Source organism: Meles meles, chromosome 1 (assembly GCF_922984935.1).
Source record: "Meles meles chromosome 1, mMelMel3.1 paternal haplotype, whole genome shotgun sequence".
Lineage (NCBI taxonomy): Eukaryota > Metazoa > Chordata > Mammalia > Carnivora > Mustelidae > Meles > Meles meles.
The window spans coordinates 140,470,497-140,492,741 of record NC_060066.1 but is presented as its reverse complement, the minus strand read 5'-3'; the positions used below and the strand labels follow the sequence as shown (position 1 = coordinate 140,492,741).

The following is a 22,245-nucleotide window of genomic DNA, read 5'->3' as shown; positions in this document are numbered from 1 at the left end:
GACCGGGGACCCCAGCCTGGCGCGGAGCACCGCGCGGCAGCCGCAGGTTCTGCGGACTTGGTGGGGGGTTGGGGGGATTGGGGAGTGGAGGACGAGGAAAAAAGGCGGCCACCACCGGGGCGATCGTCCTTCGTCCCTACCTGATAACCCGGTGAGACCCCACGCCTGTCCCTTCTGGTCTGCTCTCCCTTTGTACCCCCGAGCCCCTGAAGTTAGCACTTTCGGGGGGAGAGGAATTTGATGGTCTCCGACGGGAACCGGAGCGCGGTGCCTGCCCCTTTGCAGGACCCGAGGGGAGAGAGGGTTTAGCCGGGTCGGGAGGGCCCCAGAAGCCAGGTGTCTAGGCCAGCGGTTGAGACCAGAACTGCCGCCTTCAACCCAAACCCAGGGTCGCCGGTATTTCCCTTTCCAGCTGGTTCCAAGCAGCGAGGTGGCTAGGGATGGAGTTAGCAACTCCGGAACCTTGGGATGTGCTCCTGTAGAGGCTAATTCCGTTCTTTTCTCCCCAGCCAGTTCTTCCCTCCCCCACCCCACGCCTGCCGGTGTACATAAGATTACAGTTCCTTCAAAAGCTTGCACGGTACCTAGCTCTGAATAACCGCAGACACCTAGCCCACATCCCAGGACGGGTATTTCAGAGTGTGAAGATCAAACTTCACTTGGTTCAAATTCTTTTTAAACATTTGAAACTCAGCAAATCCGTTAGGTTAACACTTGCAAGTCCCCATCCTCCTTAAAGTAAAAAATAAGAACCAGTCATATTTGTGGGAGTGCTGGGCTTGGGCAAAAGGAGGGTTGAGTGGCCCTATTTATTGCAGCTTTATGGGGGAGGAATAGATAAAAGAAATGGCAGTCTTATTTTATTCACATACTTCTTATAATGTAAGAAATGGAGGTTCGACCCACGGGCACATTTATGGACAGGTATAGACTGCTTTCCTAAGGCATCCGTGAGGCTTCTTCATGGACAAGTCAATAAGATGCCATCTAGATGGGAAAGGAGGCAAAGTGATGGTAACCCCCTTGCTTGGCCCAACACTGCAAAATCGCTGGAACCAAGGAACTTTATACGTGTGTACATTTTTAAATTTTTTAACGATTTGTGTAAAACCAAAATGTAGATTTAACTTCCCCAAATTTGCTCAGATTCATAAACCGTGTGTTGGGCATGTGGATATAGATAACGCATTAGGTGTATACAGCTCTAATCTATGATATTTGTATTTCTTCTGAATTGCTTAATTAGGAAAGACCAGAGGCGTAACCCTGATTTACTTTACTTTGGAGTGGTTAATTTAAGTACAGTGTTGAGATCAGTTTGTTTGTTTGCTTTTGAGGGGCAGTTGGGGGCCAGCGTTGCAAGGACGGCTCCTTTTCATGGTTCACTTAATGGATTGACCACAGATGGTTCCTACCACTTCAACAATGCTATCAGAGACAGCAAGCATGTTTAACAATTTTCTTAGTAATAAAATTATCAAAGTCTTTGTTAATGGTACTAATCTTTTATTTCTCAGATTGACTAAGCACTTTGTTTAATGAAATGCTTTTAGAAGAAAATGCTTTTAGTGAAAAAAATATGAGGGAGTATAAAAGAATGAATAATTTTCCATTTATGTAAATTTTAACTTTTAAAAACAATACAAAGTTAGCAATTTTTAAAATGCCTAAGATGTCTAATTTTTACCAAATTGCTGTTACAATTTTCCAGTAGTCTGTAGTATTTTTAAGTTATAGTCACCAGTAACATTATAATAGAGCCCAAGTGTAAAAACAGATGGGGTTGAAGGTTATACAAATTTTGCCAAGCATTGTGTTAAAGATTTTATATGGTGGGTACATTGCTATAATACAGTCGAGCACTGTAGGTACCTAACATATCTTATACTTAGATTCATAAAACAAATTCTTCTTTTTTTTTTAAGATTTTATTTATTTATTTGACAGAGAGATCACAACTAGGCAGAGTGTGAGAGGGAAACAGGCTCCCTGCTGAGCAGAGAGCCAGGGATGCGATGTGGGGCTCCATCCCAGGACCCTGAGGTCATGCCTGAGCCGAAGGCAGAGGCTTTAACCCACTGAGCCACCCAGGCACCCCCCATAAAACAAATCCTTGAAGTAGATGGTGCCATCAACTTTTTACAGAAGAAGGAGGGTCAGAGTTTGTGATTTGCCCAAGACAAGACAGCTAGTTTAATGCCTGAATGAGGCCAAGCCTCTTTAGCCTTATTGATGTATTTTTTTGTTATCCAAAGCTGCCTATCTTTTTTTCTACAAAAATGTATTGTTAGCTTGCTGTAATGACTCTGTGAAGAAGCTGAGATTGATGAAGTAGAATCACCTGTCCAGGGTTTTCCATGGAACTAGTATATAGCAGAATTCACATCTGGAATCAGGGTCATCTATTTCTTAAACCCCTGTTCTTGCCACCGCTCTCCATAATGACAGATTAAGAACTTAACCTGATGCACATTTCACTTTTTTTCATCAGCTGTTCTCATCCACGTGACAGTGATGGTCTCAGAGGCTACAATACACTCGCAAGGTTTTATATTCAGTCCCTAGAGTGCTGGCTGTATCTCCAGCCCAAGATCACTGATGAAAGCGTATTTGCAACCAATGAGGGTGACATGACTATAAAGGTATCTTTGAATGGACTTCATTTCTCTTAAAATATAAATCAGGCTATGTTGGCATGAGGAAAAGAGCATGGTCTCAAGATGGGAAAAGCTGGTCTCAGATTTTGGCTTTACTGTCCAAGAGGAGTGTAAACTAATAACTGCCGTGGAACTTTCCTGAGCCCATTTCCTGACATATAATGGAGTTAATAAAACCTACTTTGTTGGAGTTATTATCTGGACTAAATGTAACAATCCATATAAAGGACAGCTCCTGTCACCTACTAGGTGTTCTGTAAATGGTAGGCATTAGCACCCCTGTATCCCAGTACTGAAGGAAATTGCTGCTGGATTTTGCTCCATCTATATTTTACATGCATATAGTGATTAGTCATTGCTATCAGTGATTCATTCTTCATATGGCTAGACAAAGGTCCAATCTGGTCTCTAGCATCTTTAACTTTTGAATCACATCCTTTTTTTGACTTATAAACATTTACTCACCTTACATAGTTTTTCGTTTGCTCCACTCTGCATTTTTTTTTTTTTTTTTAGAACTTTACTAGCCATACTTCAGTGAGTTGGAATTTGTAATTTTTGGCAAACGCACTTTCCTGTTTTCTGTGTCTTCTGATTTCTCAGCCTTGCTTATCACTCAAGGCACCATGACAATCCCACTATCTTCCCACCACATACCTCACCCCTGACCAGATCTCCGCTAGCTAAAAGGCTGCATGTCCTTCAAGGCCCAGCCTAAATGCTACCTCCTTCCTGAGCCCACATACCTTCCATTTTAAATCCTTTCTCAGTTCACTTATAATTCAGATACCATATACTCCTAATAATTAAAAAAATATATTATCTTTTTAATTTTTTAGTTATTTGACTAGATAATATTCTATGAAAGTCTGTACACTCTTTGAGGGCAAGGGAATTTTTCTGTTTCTTTATATTTCTTGCTTAGTATAAAATACAAATAGTTTCTAATTTCTTTTTTTTTTTTTAAGATTTTATTTATTTATTTGACAGAGAGAGATCACAAGCAGACAGAGAGGCAGGCAGAGAGAGAGAGAGGGAAGCAGGCTCGCCACTGAGCAGAGAGCCCGATGCGGGACTCGATCCCAGGACCCTGAGATCATGACCTGAGCCTAAGGCAGCGGCTTAACCCACTGAGCCACCCAGGCGCCCAATAGTTTCTAATTTCTGAATGAAAGATGAGTCAGATATACTGAGGGAGAGCCTTATAGTAATTAGGAAAGGGGCCTAAATTATTTGTCCCTGTCACAAGATTATTAGTGACACCTTCCCCTTTATTTTGAGACTTATTTGTCCCACCCTTCTCCACCAGTTTAATTGGTATTACGTTTACTGGAAGGCCTTTCTTTTTTTCTTTTTTTTTTTTAAAGAGAAGGTGGGTGGGGCACAGAGAGAGAGGAAGAGAGAATCCCAAGCAGGCTGCATGCCCAGTGCAGAGCCTGACCCCGGACTCAGTCTCACAACCCTGAGATCATGACCTGAGCTGAAATCAAGAGTCTGTTGCTTAACTGACTGAGCAACTCAGACATCCCTGGAAGACCATACTTCTTAAAGCCTTGGCCATTTGGGACCAGATAAGATAGCTATGTTTCATTAATAAATGGCTCCTGTGGTGGTATAGAAAACTCATTAACTTTGCAAGTACTGAGCCCATCAACAGTATTTGAGTAGTTTGATATTTCCAGTGGGCCAGATGGATTTCTTTAATTAGGAATAGGATTTACCTGAGGGAAAGGAATACCTACCGTGAGAGAAGGTTGAGGTAATGAGCAAGGAGGATTTCAAACCCCTTTGGTTGGTAATAGGACTAATCATGGCACAGTGCAGAGACTGCAACCAGAAGTGACCTTCATGAGAGAATCAGCACAGGGAGAAGATGCAGACCATTTCCCACAAATGTGAGAGGTGGGAAAAATGGAAGTGGTAACAGAAATGAAGCACAACTACAACATTATATGACTGAGACTTGCAAGATAGATGGTATTCCTGGAGTGTAGAAATAGGAATGACACTGTGAGGCAAGATTGGCAGGAGAGGAGAGGAACTAGGGTGGCCTCAAACGCCCAGTACCTTAATATATTCTCATTTGCTGCCTGGGCTGGCCCAGAAAGACAAGAGGATAATCTCAGAGGTTTGCTTACAGTAGATAGTTTGGCAGAAACATATTGAAAGTTTCCTAATTATCAGGAATAGAGAATGAACTCTTCAATAGAGAATCTGGGCTATCTGCTTAGAAGTGTGACACACAACTTCTGGGAGTGAATTTAGGATTACTTTTTGATATTGGATGGGTATTACTCTAAAATATGGTTCTATAGGGGCTCCTGGGTGGTTCAGTTGATTAGGCATCTGCCTTCGGCTCAGGTCATGATCCCAGGGTCCTCAGTGGGGAGTCTGCTTCTCCCTCTCCCTCTGCTCTCATGCTTCTACTCATGCACTTTCTCTCTCTCTCTCTCAAATGAATAAAAATAAAAAGATCTTTTAAAAAATCAAATAAATAGAATAAAATAAAATATGGTTCTATAGTCTGTGATGTATCAAATTGTGAATGGCAGCTGGTAGAGAAATGGTAATGTGGATTCAGAAAATGAATAGGATTTAGAAAAGGGGCAACCAGCAAAATTCAGAAATCATGTTTAAGAAAGATGCCTTAAAGCCTAGGGAAGTAACTGAAGATGTTTCAGATGACTGAAGTATTTTGAGTCAAAGGAATCCAGAAATATATGTTGTTTGAAGAACTCTTCTAAGAACTGGAAAAACCAGAGCTATTCTGTTGGAGAAGGGCTGAAGGTAGAGCAAAGAGGAGCTATTTTGGCTAAGCCATAGAACTGCATGAATGCTTGAAACACTAGCGAGAACATAATGGAGCTCATAGAAAAGTGTTTCCCAACCTTTGTTTTGTTTTTTTTTTTTTTTCATTATTACTCCTCCTCCACAAGTTTTTTTAGATAAATTGTAATATTGCAGATACACTGTATATCTGTTCATGAACTGTGGCCTTTTGGCAGGCTACAAACAATTATTTAAGATTTTTTTTTTTTTTTAACCCTGCCTTTCAGAACTGATTTTTGACAGCGCCCCCCAGTTAAGAACACATGGTGTGGCATGATTCTATATTATGTCCGAAAATCATAAAAGGGCTGGAACTAAAGACATAAAGAAAAGTCAATATATGTATTTGTATGAATGTGTATGGTACCTTAATTCACAAATTCTCTGGAATTAAATTGTTCTTTTCTTTTTTTGCCTTTATAAAGAGAAGCATACTCTCTCGACTCTTAAGCTGAAATATACTTGTAAAAAAATACAAGGCTTCTAGTTGCCCCAGTTCTCCTTTGGCAAAATTATTAAATTTATAAAGTTATCTTCCAAAGCCCCCTCTACCTTCACTCTTTTCTTTCCTGGATAGGAAGCCCTCCGCAGACTTTAAATGCTCAATACCTTTTATTTACTTATGTTATGCTGGGAAGTCTCTGCTATTAACTATTCATTCTTGTAACCAGTCAATTATACATGAGCATAAATTAGTTTGTCTTTAATAGAGCATTTGTATTTTAAGCCATTTATTTATACTTATGAAATACTACGTTCCCTTCCAAAGAGATTTCAGTTTGTAACAAGTAGATATTTGCAGGGGAGTGGGGCTGTGATGTCATTCTCTGCTTTTTCATGTTCTGTTCCTTACTCCAGTTCCCTAGGGAGCATAAGGCTGGGCTTCTGGTGTCCAGTCTCAGGAGCTGCAAGCATTAGAAGAGCTTGGCTTTTTTGTATATTGACTTCTTTCAGCATTTGGAGCCCATCAGCCCTGGCACAGTCCCTTCTCCCCAAATAGCTCATCCTCCAGCTTTTGTTTTAACTGTATTGTTCTTTTTCCCTTCCTTCACCGTCAAACCTCCAGTAATTGTTTTTCAACATCTTTTCTCTATCATTTTTGGAGCTGCACTGAAACCTCCCTGAGGGCAGAGACTGTATCTGTCTTGTTCAGTTCTGTACCCACAGCACCTACACGGACTCTGGACAAAGCCGCTCAAGACAGTTGTGGGATAAATATTTACCGATAGATGTTACAGTAACATTTCTAAGCTACCAGTTTGGAGTGTATCCTTCTCCCTTTCTGTTATTTTAATTCTGATTATGAAATTTGATAGTGTAACTAGAAGTTATCCTTCTTAATAGGGTTATGAAATATGTACAGGTAAATATTTCTGTATGTGATTGGAAATTAGGGGCTAGCATTACATAAAATATATCTGAGGCAAAAGCCACTAAATAAGCTAAATGAATGAAAACTCAGGAGTCCTGTGATTTCATTCTGTGTATTTGAAGAACTTATCAAACCAACAAAAATTATTAAGTACTCTTTCTCAAATATTGTTGAGGTTTATGAAAATTAGGAAAAGGTTCAGGGGGTGCCTGGGTGGCTCAGTCAGTTAAGCATCTGTCTGCCTTCAGCTCAGGTCATGATCTCAGGGTCCTGGGATTGAGCACCGCATCAGGCTCCCTGCTTGGTAAGGAAACTGCTTCTCCTTCTCCCTCTGCCCTATTCCCTGCTCATGCTCTCTCTCTCTCTCTGAAATAAATAAATAATTTTTAAAAAGGGGGGTTCAACTATTTTTTTTAAATGGGAAATATAACCAATAAATCCAACTTCCGGAAAAGTATTACAGAAGATTCTCAAGCTAATAACACCTTGCTTCATTAGAAAAACACTCCCAGACTAATTCGTATTATCTCCCTTGACATTAGCTCTAGGATAATGTTCTTATCAGCAAAGTTGGGAAATACTGTCCAGCACACACAACTTTCTAGTTTGTTTGAATATGCTCATTTCTATATCACTAGTATTTAGAATAGTGCCTCACATGTAGCAAAGGATCAATAAATATTTGTTGAATGAGTAAATGAATGAAATCCAAGATGGAGAAAGATTAACCATATGCCATGAGGGCAAAAGCAAATTTATTTCTAAGGAAATGGTGCTGGATGACTAGTAGACTGAATATACTGTTAGAAAAACTTTCTAGACAAATCATTTATTTATGAGCATACATTAAAGTTCTATTCCAGTCTGACATATAAGAGAAAGGTTTCTGGTAAGACAGTTTGAAAATTCATTCTTACTAGGGACATCTTATAAAAGGAATGGGTGGTTAGACATCATTATGAGACTAGATAAAGAATGTGGGTTGAAGGTTATTAGACTGTGGAGTAACAGTTGGCAGTTAACTGGGTGGCTTGGTAGCTGGTTTCCAAGGACGAGCCTAATCCCCATTCCACATTGTACAGGAGGCTAGCCTGTGCAGTAAGGATGAAAAAATTAAGACATAAAGATGAGAAAGGGTGAAGTAAAAGTGTCTCTTCTTATAAACTTTGTGATTAGAAATTAGGATTCCATATACTAAGGAATCTACAAAGCAGCAATTAATAATAAGTGCCTCACTAATCTCTAACTGACCTGCAGGTATTTAAAATTTACCCAAAAAAGCTTAGAAGTAAATATGTTGACAGTCATTATTTTAGTCAATCCTTGTACATAAACATGTAGAAGATTTTACTTGTCCCAAGAGTGTATCCTAAAAATGTAATCACATTAATAGCATTTTGTCTATTAGCTTTCTTCCCCCACATGACAGCTTTCCCCATAATGTGATTGCAATAAACAGAGCAGCCTACTATTGAACTAATTAAGGAATTAGGGAGCAAATCAATTAAAACTAATGATCTCCAGCATCTCTTTTACTTATGAATGCCATGTTCTGGGTTGTAGGAGAGGGAGGAAACCTTTGATGCTACCTAGAGACTGTCTAGTGTGTATCAGATATATTCTGAGTATAAAAAAACTCCTGTCTTTATTGCTCCAAATTTGGAACATATCTTAAGACAACATTATAAAATGTTGTCAAGAAATGTCCAATGTCCAATGATAAGATAAGGCCGTATTGTTGGTTGTTGCAGTAACTACCCACCACTAAATCAGAAAGTCTATTTTAAAAAGTCAGAATTCGGGGCATCTGGGTAGCTCAGCGGGTTAAGCCTCTGCCTTCAGTTTTAGTCATGATCCCAGAGTCCTGGGATCGAGCCCGCTTCCCCCATCTCTCTCTGCCTGCCTCTCTGCCTACTTGTGATCTCTTTCTCTTTGTCAAATAAATAAATAAAATCTTTTTTTAAAAAAAGTCAGAATTCTAGTTTCTCTAGAGGTCAGGAATCTCTAATTATTCTGCTTGTTGACTTTCATATATTTACAATTTCAATTCCAAAAAACAGTATAAAAGCAAAAAAGCTGGGGCACCTGGGTGGCTCAGTCGGTTACACATCTGCCTTTGGCTCAGGTCATCCTGGGATGGAGCCGCACATGGGGCTCCCTGCTCAGCGGGGAGCCTGCTTCTCCCTCTCCCTCTGTCATTCCCTCTACTTGTGCTCTCTTGCTTTCTCTCTCTCTCAAATAAATAAAATTTATTTTAAAAAACACAAAACCTGGGGCGCCTGGGTGGCTCAGCGGGTTAAAGCCTCTGCCTTCAGCTCAGGTCATGATCCCGGGGTCCTGGGATCGAGCCCCGCATCAGGCGGGGGCTGTTTGTGGGGAGCCTGCTTCCTCCTCTCTCTCTCTCTCTCTGCCTGCCTCTCTGCCTACTTGTGGTCTCTATCTGTCAAATGGATGCATATTTAGAAAAAAAAAAAAAAAAGCACAAAACCTAATTGCCTCTTTCTAAAGAACACATTAGGTTGGGTAAAGACAAAAATAACTTTTGCTACCTGGGTAGGATATATAAGTAAATAATTTTACAGCCTCATATTGAAAAAAGGCCATCTCAAAAGTTATTTTGAGTTATTTATTCTATTAGTTATTCTATTAAAATACTTTAAAAAGTAATTTTATCTCAGTATGTGTTGTTTTTCGGATAAATCACATAAGCTAAGCTAAGCCATGGCAGATGACGGTATTTAAAATGTTAGACTTTACTTTTTTTTTTCTTTTCAGCGTAACAGTATTCATTGTTTTTGCACCACACTCAGTGCTCCATGCAATACATGCCCTCCCTATTACCCACCAAAGTAAAATTAGACTTTACTTTTTAAGATGAAATTAATTTTATAGAGCATGTTATAAAATGATTATGATCTTCTTTGAGTGTGATGAAGAACAGATAATGTTTGTATATATGATATGTAAATTTAAACTATCCCATGATAGTATTTTGTCAAAGATTGTTCATTCATTATCTAATTTTAATATTAGTCCCAAGCTTTAAAATTAATTATCTTGAATTACAATTTACACTGCCATTTAAAAATAGTATAAGGGTGTCTGGGTGGCTCAGTCAGTTAAGCATCAAACTCTTGATTTCAGCTCAGGTCATGATCTTGCGGTTGATCGAGCCCCAAGTGGCGCTCCATTCTCTGCTCAGAATCTGCTTGAGATTCTCTCTCTCTCTCTCTCTCTCCCCCTTTGCCCATCCCCCCATGTGCATATAGGCTCTCTCTCTTTAAATAAAGAGATAGGGGCGCCTGGGTGGCTCAGTGGGTTAAAGCCTCTGCCTTTGGCTCAGGTCATGATCTCAGGATCCTGGGATCAAGCCCTACGTTGGGCTCTCTGCTCAGCAGCGAGCCTGCTTCCCTTCCTCTCTCTCTGCCTTCCTCTCTGCCTACTTGTGATCTCTGTCTGTCAAATGAATAAATAAAATCTTTAAAATAAATAAATAAAGATATAAAATCTTTAATAATATGATTCCTATTCATATTAAAAATCTACCAAATAAATATGGCATTCCATAGTTTCACTTTACTGCAGCATTGCCTAAAATTTATAACCACCATTAAAAAAACAGATACTAGCTGTAATTCAATTTTGTTGAACATATCTACAAACACTTAAATTTTTAGTGTAAAGAATGATCTGACCTATGATATAAATACAAGGAATTTAGTAACTTCCAATTAAATATGCATCTTATTAGAGAACAGATAAGTCATGCATAAGCTAAAATACATTTTAACCGCTTTACTGAGATATAGTTTCCATACTGTAACACTTAGTTTAAAGGATACAACTCAGTGTCTTTTAGTATAATTACAGAATTCCTCACCATAATCTAATTTTACATTTTTGTCACCCCAGAAAGAAACCTGTACCCATTAGCTTTCCCTCCCCACCATGCCCCCCCACTCTCCCTCCTGCCAAGCTCTAGGCAGCCACCAATCTGTTTTCTTTATCTATAGATTGACCTATTCCAGACATTTCATGTGAATGGTATCCTACAGTACATGGTCTTTTGTGACTGGCTTCTTTCACTTGGCATACATTTGAGGTTTATCCATGTTGTGGTATGTATTAGTACTCCATGCCTTTTTATTGCCAAATAATATTTTATTGTACGGATATACCATATTTTCTTTATCCATTTATCAGTTGATGAACGTTTAGGTTGTTATAAGGAATAATGGTCCCATGAATGTTTGAATACAAGTTTTTGGGTGGACATATGTTTTCATTTCTCTGTTGGATAGATTTATGTAGAAATGGAATTGCTGGGTCATGTATAACTTTGTGTTTCAAGTTTTGAGGTGAGTTTGATGTAAATGAGGTATAATTTTTGCATCATGTCCCAAACTAGAATAAAATCAGGGCTGAGATATTAAACTGTCTCATTAATTTTCATTAAAAAACAGTTTAACTTGTCCAAGTATTCATCTTTAGGAATATCCATTGAACTCTGAATTTTAGCATACTTCAACCACAGTTTGCAAAGTACTATTAAAGCACTGCTAAATCTCTTTAAATTTTGGATTAAAAATTCTGGTTAAGAAATATAGAAAAGGAGGCACCTATGTGGCTCAGCTGGTTGAGCATCCAACTCTTGATTCTGGCTCAGATCACAGTTTCGTGGTTCTGGCATCAAGCCCAACATTGGACTCTGTGCTCAGAAGAGAGTCTGCTTGGGATTCCCCCCCCCCCCCGCTCGTGTTCTCCATCTTTCTCTAAGATAAATGAAATCTTAGGAAAGAAAAAAGAAATATAGAAAGCACTACTGAGGGCTAACTCTATAGCTATTTGTATATTTTTGGATTCCTGATCCTTAGGAACTGAACACCACCAGTTAATGCCAAACTTCTGTGCATTTTTCCCCTTTTTGTTGTCCAGTGAAGGAGGGATATTTTTCATACCCCTTACTCTAGAAATAAGTGTTTATTAGCTTCTGCCTAGAAAATGTGAACTCCATTCATTTGAAAGTCTACTGTCTTGTTAGTTTCCCTCTGGAAAGAGGTAAAGTCACCGATAAAATTAAAATATCTCTTATTGGTTAACATTTTTTTCAGGTACTGCTCTTTTGCCTGGGATGGTGATAGAGAGGCTGTCTTGATAAATTGGATCTGTTTCAGTCTATTTCACACTATTCTTCTAACTCATTGTCAGGCCAAGACCTGGCAGAAATTTCCCTTAACCCTTTCTCCTCACACCCTAAAATCACCTAGACAGATTTCCCTTTTCCCTTCTTCAAAGTGAATCTGTTTGTTTAAGGAAGTATTCTCCTAACACACAAGAGACAAACTCTTGCAACCACTTAACCTTCATTCTTAGAGGTATCCTAAGCAAGTGGGAAGCTAAAGGTCTAGTAAGGGCCCAAGGGACTCACTCACCATAAAAACAGAATACTATAAATAACTGCTTCCAAACACAGGCAAATGAACAGAAAACCTCTGAAAAAAATTCCTATGTACAATTTTAACTGTTAGGCAGATGCAAATATATACACAATATGACCATAAGCAAAACACAGAAAACTTCAGACTTCTGTGAATGTTGTCAAAGGATGATTTTCAAAAAGTTGAATGTGACTCTTAATATAGAATGAACATGTTAAGGATTTATTCAAGCTCTTAATAAAGAATCCAGCTGCTTCAAAGAGCATTCAAGGAACTATCTGAAAAAAGAATGTTAGAATAATATTACTAGGTGAGATAGAAAAACTAGGTAATGTCCTTCAGGGCCATAAAAAATAAACAATATTTGGGATTTTCTTTTATACTGGAAAAAAACTACAAATCTGGAATTTAATCAGCAATATTTAGCAAGTCCAAGAAAGGTATATTTCTCTAAATCTTTGGATGAGCCTGTCAAACAGGTCTTTAGTATTACATCAAAATGGTGTACTGCCTTCCCTTTGTCTCGTTTCCAAGTTTTGGGTACTTTTTTCTTAATAATGCATACTTTTCCTCACCCTAAATTTTCTTTTTAAGGGCTTTGACTGTTTCTTAGTAAAATAAGAGACATTTAGCCATGGAATGTGTCAAATACAAAACACTGGCCATGGAAATCCTTAAAACACGGGACAGAAACTTTGGGTTCTACACTTGACTCCTTGGGAGTCCTTTATGTCTCTCAGATGTCAGTGTACCTGTTTAACCTCGTTCTGGGAAGGAGTTCTATTTGAACTTCAACCCCATGTTCAACCACTTCGTAGGGCCCAGACTGCTCTCTAAGCTCTCAACTTGGATGGCAAGTCATCTAAGCCCGGTAGAATGAGAATCCATTCAGATGGCCAGTAGACTTGGGCATTCAAGTGCTCAAATTGCCATAAAACAGCAAAAACTCCAAGGCTCAGGAAGAGAAACACAAAGCATGTCAATAGCATGCATGTCATGAAGTCTCTTAATCCAGAGGCTACTTGCAGCTCTGCCTCTTCTGAGCTGAGTGAGTCTCCATTGAACTTCAAGAACCATTACACTAGGCATTGGCAAACCGTGACCCACGTAGTTTGGGTCTGCAACCAGTTTTTAATCTGGCCCACTTGCTGAAATTGGTTTTTACATTTGTGAAGGGTTGTTTAAATTTTTTTTTAAAGAATATGCAACATGGACTATATGTGACCTGTAAATCCTAAATATTTACTATCTCTCCCTTTTTAGAACAAGATACTTATCCCTGCACTAAAAAAAAAAAAAAAAAAAAAAAAAAAATGACAGCTTTGTTGTTAGTATGTATCAAAGTTCTATAACCAACTTCCTGTAAAAGAAAAGCTTTCTTGTTGGCTAATTTAAAGATTTGCTCTTGATAGGGACATTTTGTGGGAAAATAGAATGGTTAGAAAAGCATTAGATTTGACATCAAAAGAAAATAATATTTGTTAAAGGGCACTAAACTTGGTTGACAGTTGGTCAACTGTGTGGGTGGTAACTAACTTTGCAGAACAAGTCTTAATGTCATTAAAGTTCATGAGAATCAGTTACTTGAGGTTGTATTGAGAGCACATTTCTTTCTGGGAAGAGGTTGCAACTTATATCATAGAAACAGATTAGGAACAGTTTTTCTTTTACAAGGCAATGCATTGTATATTTTAAAAGCATACACTGGGATACAGTAAAAGAAAAGTAGACTCTAGGAACCTTTGACGCCAAACTAACTCTTACAGTTTAATTTAGGACTACTCAAATAAATAGGAAGATGAAAAATTTGGAAGGGACTCAGAAGACCATCACAAAGAGGATTAAAGCATTGAAAAACTGAATCTATGTGGAAAAAATGAAAGGAATTGGATGTTCCAGCTAAGATGAGGATGACAAGGAGAAATCTAACAATTACTTCCAAGCTTATAAAGGGAACTCCAACTGAATGTGAAGAGCAATTATACATCTCTTCTCAAAAGAGGTAAAAATTTAGGGCATCTGGGTGGCACAGTCAGTTAAGCATCTGACCTTTGGTTTCAACTTGGGTTATAATCTCAGGATTGTGAGATTGAGCCCTACATTGAGCTCCATGCTGAGCATGGAGTCTACTGGAGATTCTTTCTCCCATTCCCTCTGCATGTCCCACTCATGCTCTCTCTTTCTAAAACAAATAAATCTTAAAATAAAAAAAGAAAAGAGGTAAAAAAAAATTAACTTGCAGCATGAAGAGGACATCAAGACATCATCCTTTACACAAATTTTCATAGAGCCTGGGTCTTTAAGACACTTTAAAAATAGAGTAGAGTTGGGGCTCTCTGCCATGGGTCGAATATGGTCTTGCCTGAAGGCTTAGTCAGATAACCCCTTGAGTTCATGTATTTTTCATTTAAGACCATACTGGATACAAGTCATCAGGTCTGCTATCCTTTGAGGAGATTAAAACCAGCACTGTCCCTAAGGACTTACTCTGTGCTGGAGAGGGTAAGGTAAACAAATATATGAGTAGCAAAGGTAAGGGGTAGCACTACCACAGGGGACAAGGAAATATTTGCAAGTATTTTAAATATTTGGAAAGGGAACCAATGAAAAATATGGCTTAGAAGGCAAAGACCTGAACTCAGGGAGACAGCCATCCCTATTGGAAGAAAGAGCAATCCAGGCAGAGGGAATAGTGAATCTAAAGGCGTATCCGTGGCATGATGAGGAACAGTAAGAGGGTCAGGGTGAGGGAAGGGCACTGAGCAAGGGGGATAATAGCAGTAATTAAGAGAGGATATTATAAAAAAAAAAAAGAGAGAGAGAGAGAGAGAGGATATTGTAGGCTCATGGAATGTCTTGCCCACTTCTTTTTTTTTTGAAAGTTTATTTTTAGGTAATCTCAACACTCAATGTGAGGCTCAAACTCACAACCCAGAGATCAAAAGTCATATGCTCTACTGATTGAGTCAGCCAGCTGCCCCCCTACCCTTTTTAAAAGATTTTATTTTTGTCCACTTCCAGTCTGAGTGAACTGAGGAGCTATTAGAGGATTGTGAACAAATGAGGGTGAAAATCTAACTTAACTTTTCAGAAGATAATTCTGGCTGCAGTGTAGAGAAGCACTTAGCCAATTTTTTTTTTGGCCTTGGGGCCCTTCACTCTTACAAAATTGTTGAAGACCCCAAAAGAGCTTTGTGTGTCTTATATCTGTAGATATTTTACCATATTAGGAATTTAAAACTAAGTATTTATTTTAAAATGACAATAATGAAGCTACCACAAGTTAACACAGATAATGTATTTTAATGAAAATAACTGTATCTTCTTCCAAAAAAGAGATAATAGCATTGTTTACATTTTTATAGTCTCATCAGGATCTGTTCAGCCTGTTCACTGTCAGATGTCATATAGCTCCTAGAAAACTCCACTGTATACTCAGGAGAAAAGGAAAATAAAAAGGCAAATAATGTGTAGTATTCACCTTACTGGTCCCCTGAGAAGGCACCCGTTGAGAAAAAGAGGCAGAGAAGGGACCAGACTGTAAGAGGCAAGTATGGAAGCAGGGACTAGTTAGGAAGCTGTTGCAATAAACCACGAGAGATCCACTGGTGGCTTGGGTCGTAGCAGTCAATATGGTGAGAAATAGTCCTATTCTGGAGATAATGTAAAGGTTGACCCAGTAGGCTTTGTGGACAGAGTGGACTGGGTTGTGAGAGAATAAAGTCAAAATTCCAGGTTTCAGACCCGAAGAACTGAAATGTGAAAGATTGTGGGAAGAGCAGATTTGGGGGTGAAATGAAGAACTCTGATTTGGACTTAATAATTTTGAAGTACCTGTTAAACATCCAATTACAAATATCAAGTCTGCAGCTGGATATTTAAGGCTGGGATTTAGAAGGATTTTTTTAAATTGCCTTTAGATCCCTCAGTACTTTTTATTTATTTTATTTTTATTTATTTATTTATTTTTATTAACATATAATGTATTATTTGCCCCAGGTGTACAGGCCTTTGAATCGTCAGGCTTACACACTTCACAGCACTCACCAAAGCACATACCCTTCGCAATGTCTATAACACAACTACCCTCTCCATACCCCCCTCCCACGACAACCCTCAGTTTGTTTTGTGAGATTAAGAGTCTCTTATGGTTTGTCTCCCTCCCGATTCCATCTTGTTTCTTTTTTTCCTTCCCTACCCCCCAAATTCCCCATGTTGCCTCTCAAATTCCTCATATCAGGGAGATCATATGATAATTGTCTTTCTCTGATTGACTTATTTCACTCAGCATAATACCCTCTAGTTCCATCCACATTGTTGCAAATGGCAAGATTTCATTTCTTTTGATGGCTGCATAGTATTCCATTTTATATATATACCATCTCCTCTTTATCCATTCATCTGTTGATGGACATTTAGGTTCTTCCCATAGTTTGACTATTGTGGACATTGCTGCTATAACCATTCAGGTGTACATGCCCCTTCGGATCCCTACATTTATATCTTTAGGGTAAATACCCAGTAGTGCAATTGCTGGGTCATAGGTAGCTCTATTTTCAACTTTTTGAGGAACCTCCATGCTGTTTTCCACATTGGCTGCACCAGCTTGCATTCCCACCAACAGTTTAGGAGGGTTTCCCTTTCTCTGCATCCTCGCCAGCATCTGTCATTTCCTAACTTGTTAATTTTAGCCATTCTGACTGGCATGAGGTGGTATCTCACTGTGGTTTTGATTGGTATTTCCCTGATGCCGAGTGATGTGGAGCACTTTTTCATGTGTCTGTTGGCCATCTGGATGTCTTCTTTGCAGAAATGTCTGTTTGTGTCCTCTGCCCATTTCTTGATTGGATTATTTGTTCTTTGGGTGTTGGGTTTGATAAGTTCTTCATAGATTTTGGATACTAGCACTTTATCTGATATGTCATTTGCAAATATTTTCTCCCATTCTGTCAGTTGTCTTTTGGTTTTGTTGACTGTTCCCTTTGCTGTGCAAAAGCTTTTAATCTTGATGAAGTCCCAATAGTTCATTTTTGCCCTTTCTTCCCTTGCCTTTGGTGATGTTTCTAGGAAGAAGTTGCTGTGGATGAGGTCAAAGAGGTTGCTGGCTGTGTTCTCCTCAATGATTTTGATGGGTTCCTTTCTCACATTGAGGTCCTTCATCCATTTTGAGTCTATTTTCATGTGTGGTGTAAGGAAATGGTCCAATTTCATTTTTCTGCATGTGGCTGTCCAATTTTCCCAACACCATTTGTTAAAGACTGTCTTTTTTCCATTGGACATTCTTTCCTGCTTTGTCAAAGATTAGTTGACCATAGCACTGAGGGTCCATTTCTGGGTTCTCTATTCTATTCAATTGATCTATGTGTTATGTTTTTAAGAATGCATAAAAGTAAGTTTTCTGAGCCTTTCAGTGTCAAAATCTATTATTTATTCTACTCTCAGACTTGAAAGTTAGTTTGGCTGGATATTGAACTCTAAATTAACAATTACTTTCACTAAGAATTCGAACGGTTTTCTTTTTTACCATTATCTTTTGGTATGTAGTATTATCACTGAAAAGTCTCATGCTGGTCTGGGTTTTGTTTCTTTGTGTGTATCCTCTAACTTCTCTCCCACAGAGGCTTTTAGGATTCACCTCTTTATCCCTGAGTTCTGAAACCTCATGACGGCACAGGTATTTATATCCATTCATTGTGCTAGACACGTTGGTCAGCCTTTTTAAATATTGAGTCTCATATCCTGCAGTTTGGGAAGATTTTGCAATGTTTCCCTGGTAGGTTCTGCATTCATTTTATCTTTTTACTCTATGAACTATCTGTCTTTTAGCTGTCAGATCTGGAATCTATATATCTATTTGTTCTTCCCCTTTGCCTTTTTATTTGACTTTAAGATGAATTTCCTCAGCATTATCATCTAACCCATATATTGACTTTTTTATTATCTTTTTAATTTCCAAGTTTTTTCTGATATGTTTGTTTTATGGGCACAGTATCTTCTGTGAGTACCCTGAGAATATTAATTATTAATTTAAATGGGGTCTGTTTGTGTGTTTCTCCTGCTTTTGGTTTTTCTGTGCATTCATTCACTCTTGATTATGTATTTATATCTGAATTTCGGGTTGGAAGCATTCCCCAAATGGCTGGTAATCTATAATAGTGTTTTCATATTTAATAATGAAGTATAGAAAGCTGTTTAGGAGTATTGTATGAATTGTAGAATTTATCCACCGAAGAGCTTCCCAGTGGTTGTTGAGATGGTAAGCAACCTTTTGGGGAAGGCTTCCACTTAGACAACATTGTTCCAGGATTACAACCTAGCATCTCATTGCCTTTCAAGGTCATATCTACATCATCTTTATCCCACATACAGCCCAGTAGTGTGTGTGTGTGTGTGTGTGTGTGTGTGTGTGTGTGTGCGTGTGTGTGTATAATAGTGTGTATTGACTGGACACATAGGGGTGAGACTCTTTTTATTGATGTAAAAATACCAGGCCTATAGGACTTGTCTAATATAGTGTGGTCAGAGGTGAAGTTTGGTCTCGAAACTTGAACCTCCAGCCCACTGTTCTTTCTACAACTAATGCTCTTCACACTTTCCATCAGAGCCTCCCACAGGATAGAAGAGATTTTCAGAAATCAGACTTTCAGAATTTCAGCTTATTTCAGAAATCTAGAGTAGAGCTAGAAGTATTCTGTTGAAGGACCAATTTTCGTTTACTATCTTGTATTTTAATTTTAAAAAGCACATTTAACTACACCCTTGTTGGTTTCAATATAATACTTTCTTTTAATTTAAAATCTTTGAGTAAAGTCAGTGTGCCTATAAAATCTGCCATGTGTATCCCTTGGCTTCTCATCCTCCCCATCTGGCGTGCATTCACCTCTTCCACCGTGAGCACTGGCCCATGCGACTAGAGAGTTAGGATATTATTGCAAATACTTCAGAGTCTCTGCTTTCTCCATCCCTAACAGTGACTGAAATAAGAAAGGACATTCTTTCTTTCTCTCTCACACCAGTGAGAAACATAATCCTCTGGGTATATGATGTCAAAGTTCAGCCTCCTTGTCTTGACATTCCAGCATTGGTATCACGTATCTCTCACTGGTCTGACCGAAGATGATGAATACTAAGCCTTCATCCCAACTCGCAAGTGGGGAGGAGGATACTTTGAGGGTATACCCCTTGCCTTGAAGGGCACAACTCAGAGTTGATTATATTTTTTTCTCTTTCTGTTTCACTGGCCAGGACTAAGTCACATGGTCACCCCTGGAGGGCTGGAACATGTACTTACCTATTATCATGTAAAAAGGAGAGACTGGATGTTGGGAGACAATAAGTGATCTTCTCTCCCACCGTGATATTGCTGTCTTATAGCTGAAGGCACAAAAAGCATAGGCGCACACGTTGCTGACCATCCCATAGGCCCCAGAAAGGCAGCTATGTTGGTAGATGGCAGCAGTCAGAGGAACAGCCTTTCTGAAGTTGTGTGTTCTTCACACAAGCAGGTCTACCCACCTGATGGTGTGCAGTAGGAAAGGGTTTGTTCTTAGCTCAACTTCTCAGGTTAACCTTATCATCACTTTATCATTATCACTATCTTTAAGATTTCCTTCCACTCAGGAGTTTCCTAAAACTCCAGGTCATACTCTAGACATGTTTGGTGCTGAGTGAGTAAGCTCTGGGAGCCAATAAGCTGGGGGGGACCTGGCAGATTTGCACATCCGAGACCTCTGGGTTTGCAGACACCTGATTCAAGAATTGAGGCAGGGTGGCATTTTCATGGGGTTTGTTTCAATATACCTATACAACAAGGACAGGTAACACTTGGAATTGGGATGGTTGATTGGAGGAAACTGGCCCATCTTGAAAAAATTCACAAACATTTTAAGAAGGACACCACAATTTGGGGGTACTTTTTGGACCCTCTCCATGAACAGTAAATATAGAGAAATATACAGTAAATAGGATTGTTGAGGACCCAAAATCTTCCCAAGAAAGAAGCCTAGCTCATATTTTCTTAATTAAATAATGAGGTTGATAATTGTCATATTTACTGCCAGGCACTTTTCAAACTGTGCATAATTTAAAGATGTTGACACAGGGCTAAATTTTAAACCCAGGTCTTCTGGCTGTAAAATTTGCATTGTAACCACTACATTAGGTGGAACAAAATGGTGAGTGGGGATGACTTTTTATTTTTGTAGATGAATGTGGCTGTTCATGACTAAACTTTGTGTTCTGGGAATGTCGATGTTCAGTGATGTAATATATACATACAAGGTAATAACGGGTGTTATTTATTAGTTTTATTGTGGGCATATAGTTGTTTGGGACTAAGGACTTTAGATCACCCTAGATATACACATCAGCTATAATCACTTCACAGAGAAGTAAATTTGCACAAACTACCTTTACATTTTATATTAAGATGCTCTGAAATTCATGCCAGTGTTCTAAGTAGGAGCACATCCTTTCTTTGTAGATTCACCTAAGGACGGTCGTGGGCTCAGTAAGCAGCGGCCACTGGGGTTAGAAGGAGGATGCTGAATCTGATGAGAGCGTGCCTCTGCAGAAATTTTCAGGGGATCTCTTCTGCCATAGAAGAGAAAAAAAAACGTTAGACCCAAACTGGAGCCACACACAAAGGACCATGTCACGTTAGAATATTTTATATACATACCCAAAATGGTGTAAGGGAGGCGAGGTGTGTTCTCAGTGTCAAGCAGCAAACATATTTGTAGAGAACCTCGGGAACGTGAGTGTGTGACTGCGAGCATCTTTACACTGACTCAGCTGTATTGAGATTTTTTTGTAATCGAAATACACCACCATGCTTTTCAAAAGCCCCCCTGTGCCACATCCAAATATGAGCAGAATAGGTCCCTTATATGAAGAAACCACAAATCTTGAAAACAGTGGTGTTCCTTGATGTGCTTTGGCCACACCACTGTTTGACTTAACTAACATTTCTGGTAATGGAATTGCTTGAGTCTCAGAATTAGTTTGCTTAGAATTTTTATGTTTCTGCCAGACCTCTTCCTGTTGATATATACAAACTGAATCAAAATTATTTGCATGACATCATAAGTAGTGTAAGTATAGCATCTGAAAACAGCCTAAGGCTTTGATAGATTAATTAATCTATTTGGGTGTGTTTGCTTGGAAACCTGGAGCAAAGCCTGTTGTAAAAATATATTTGTTTTTAGAATATAATCTGAAAAAGAGTTAGAAAGTTTGTAACCTCCATAACATTTTAATATAGTAATTCCTGGGAGCATGGGTAGCTCAGTCAGTTAAGCAGCTGCCGTTGGCTCAGGTCATGATTCCCAGGGTCCTGGGATGGAGCTCCGGCATCAGGTTCCCTGCTCAGTGGGAAGTCTGCTTCTCCCTCTTCCTCTGCCCTTCTGCCTTCTTGTGCTCACTCTCTCTTTTGCAAATAAATAAATAAAATATTTTTAAAAATTAAAATAAAATAGTCCTTCCCCATCTCTCAACATCTTGTACTCCAACTAAGACATTTATTTTGTGGAAGTGGGGAAGGTAGAGAAACACAATTTTTAAAAACAGACAACTATGTCTATTAATAGACAACTTTAAAAAACTTTAAAAAAGATTTTACCTAAGCACCATCACTGTTTTTATATTAGAATCACCTCCAAACAGGATTGAAGAAATCTTCCTTGCCTTTTTTTTTTAAGATGTTATTTATTTATTTACTTACTTAGAGAGAGCATGAGTGGGGTGAGGAGCAGGGGTAGAGGCAGACAGAAAGAGAATCTCAAGTAGACTCCACACTGAGCGTGGAGCCTGAGGCAGGGCTCGATCTCAGGACTTTGAGATAATGACCTGAGCTGAAATCAAGAGTCAAATGCTTAACCAACTGAACCACGCAGGCACCCCTTCATTGTCTTTCTAAAACCAAGCAATTGGTATAAAAACTGAACCTGTA

At 38.8% G+C, this 22,245-nt stretch overlaps 1 protein-coding gene across 1 annotated transcript in view; it reads left to right on the top strand.

Annotated features, from left to right (window-relative positions):
- LRRC8C (leucine rich repeat containing 8 VRAC subunit C) overlaps window positions 1–22,245 on the top strand; it is a 78,148-nt gene that overhangs the window by 476 nt on the left and 55,427 nt on the right. The gene's annotated exons all lie outside the window — the stretch shown is intronic.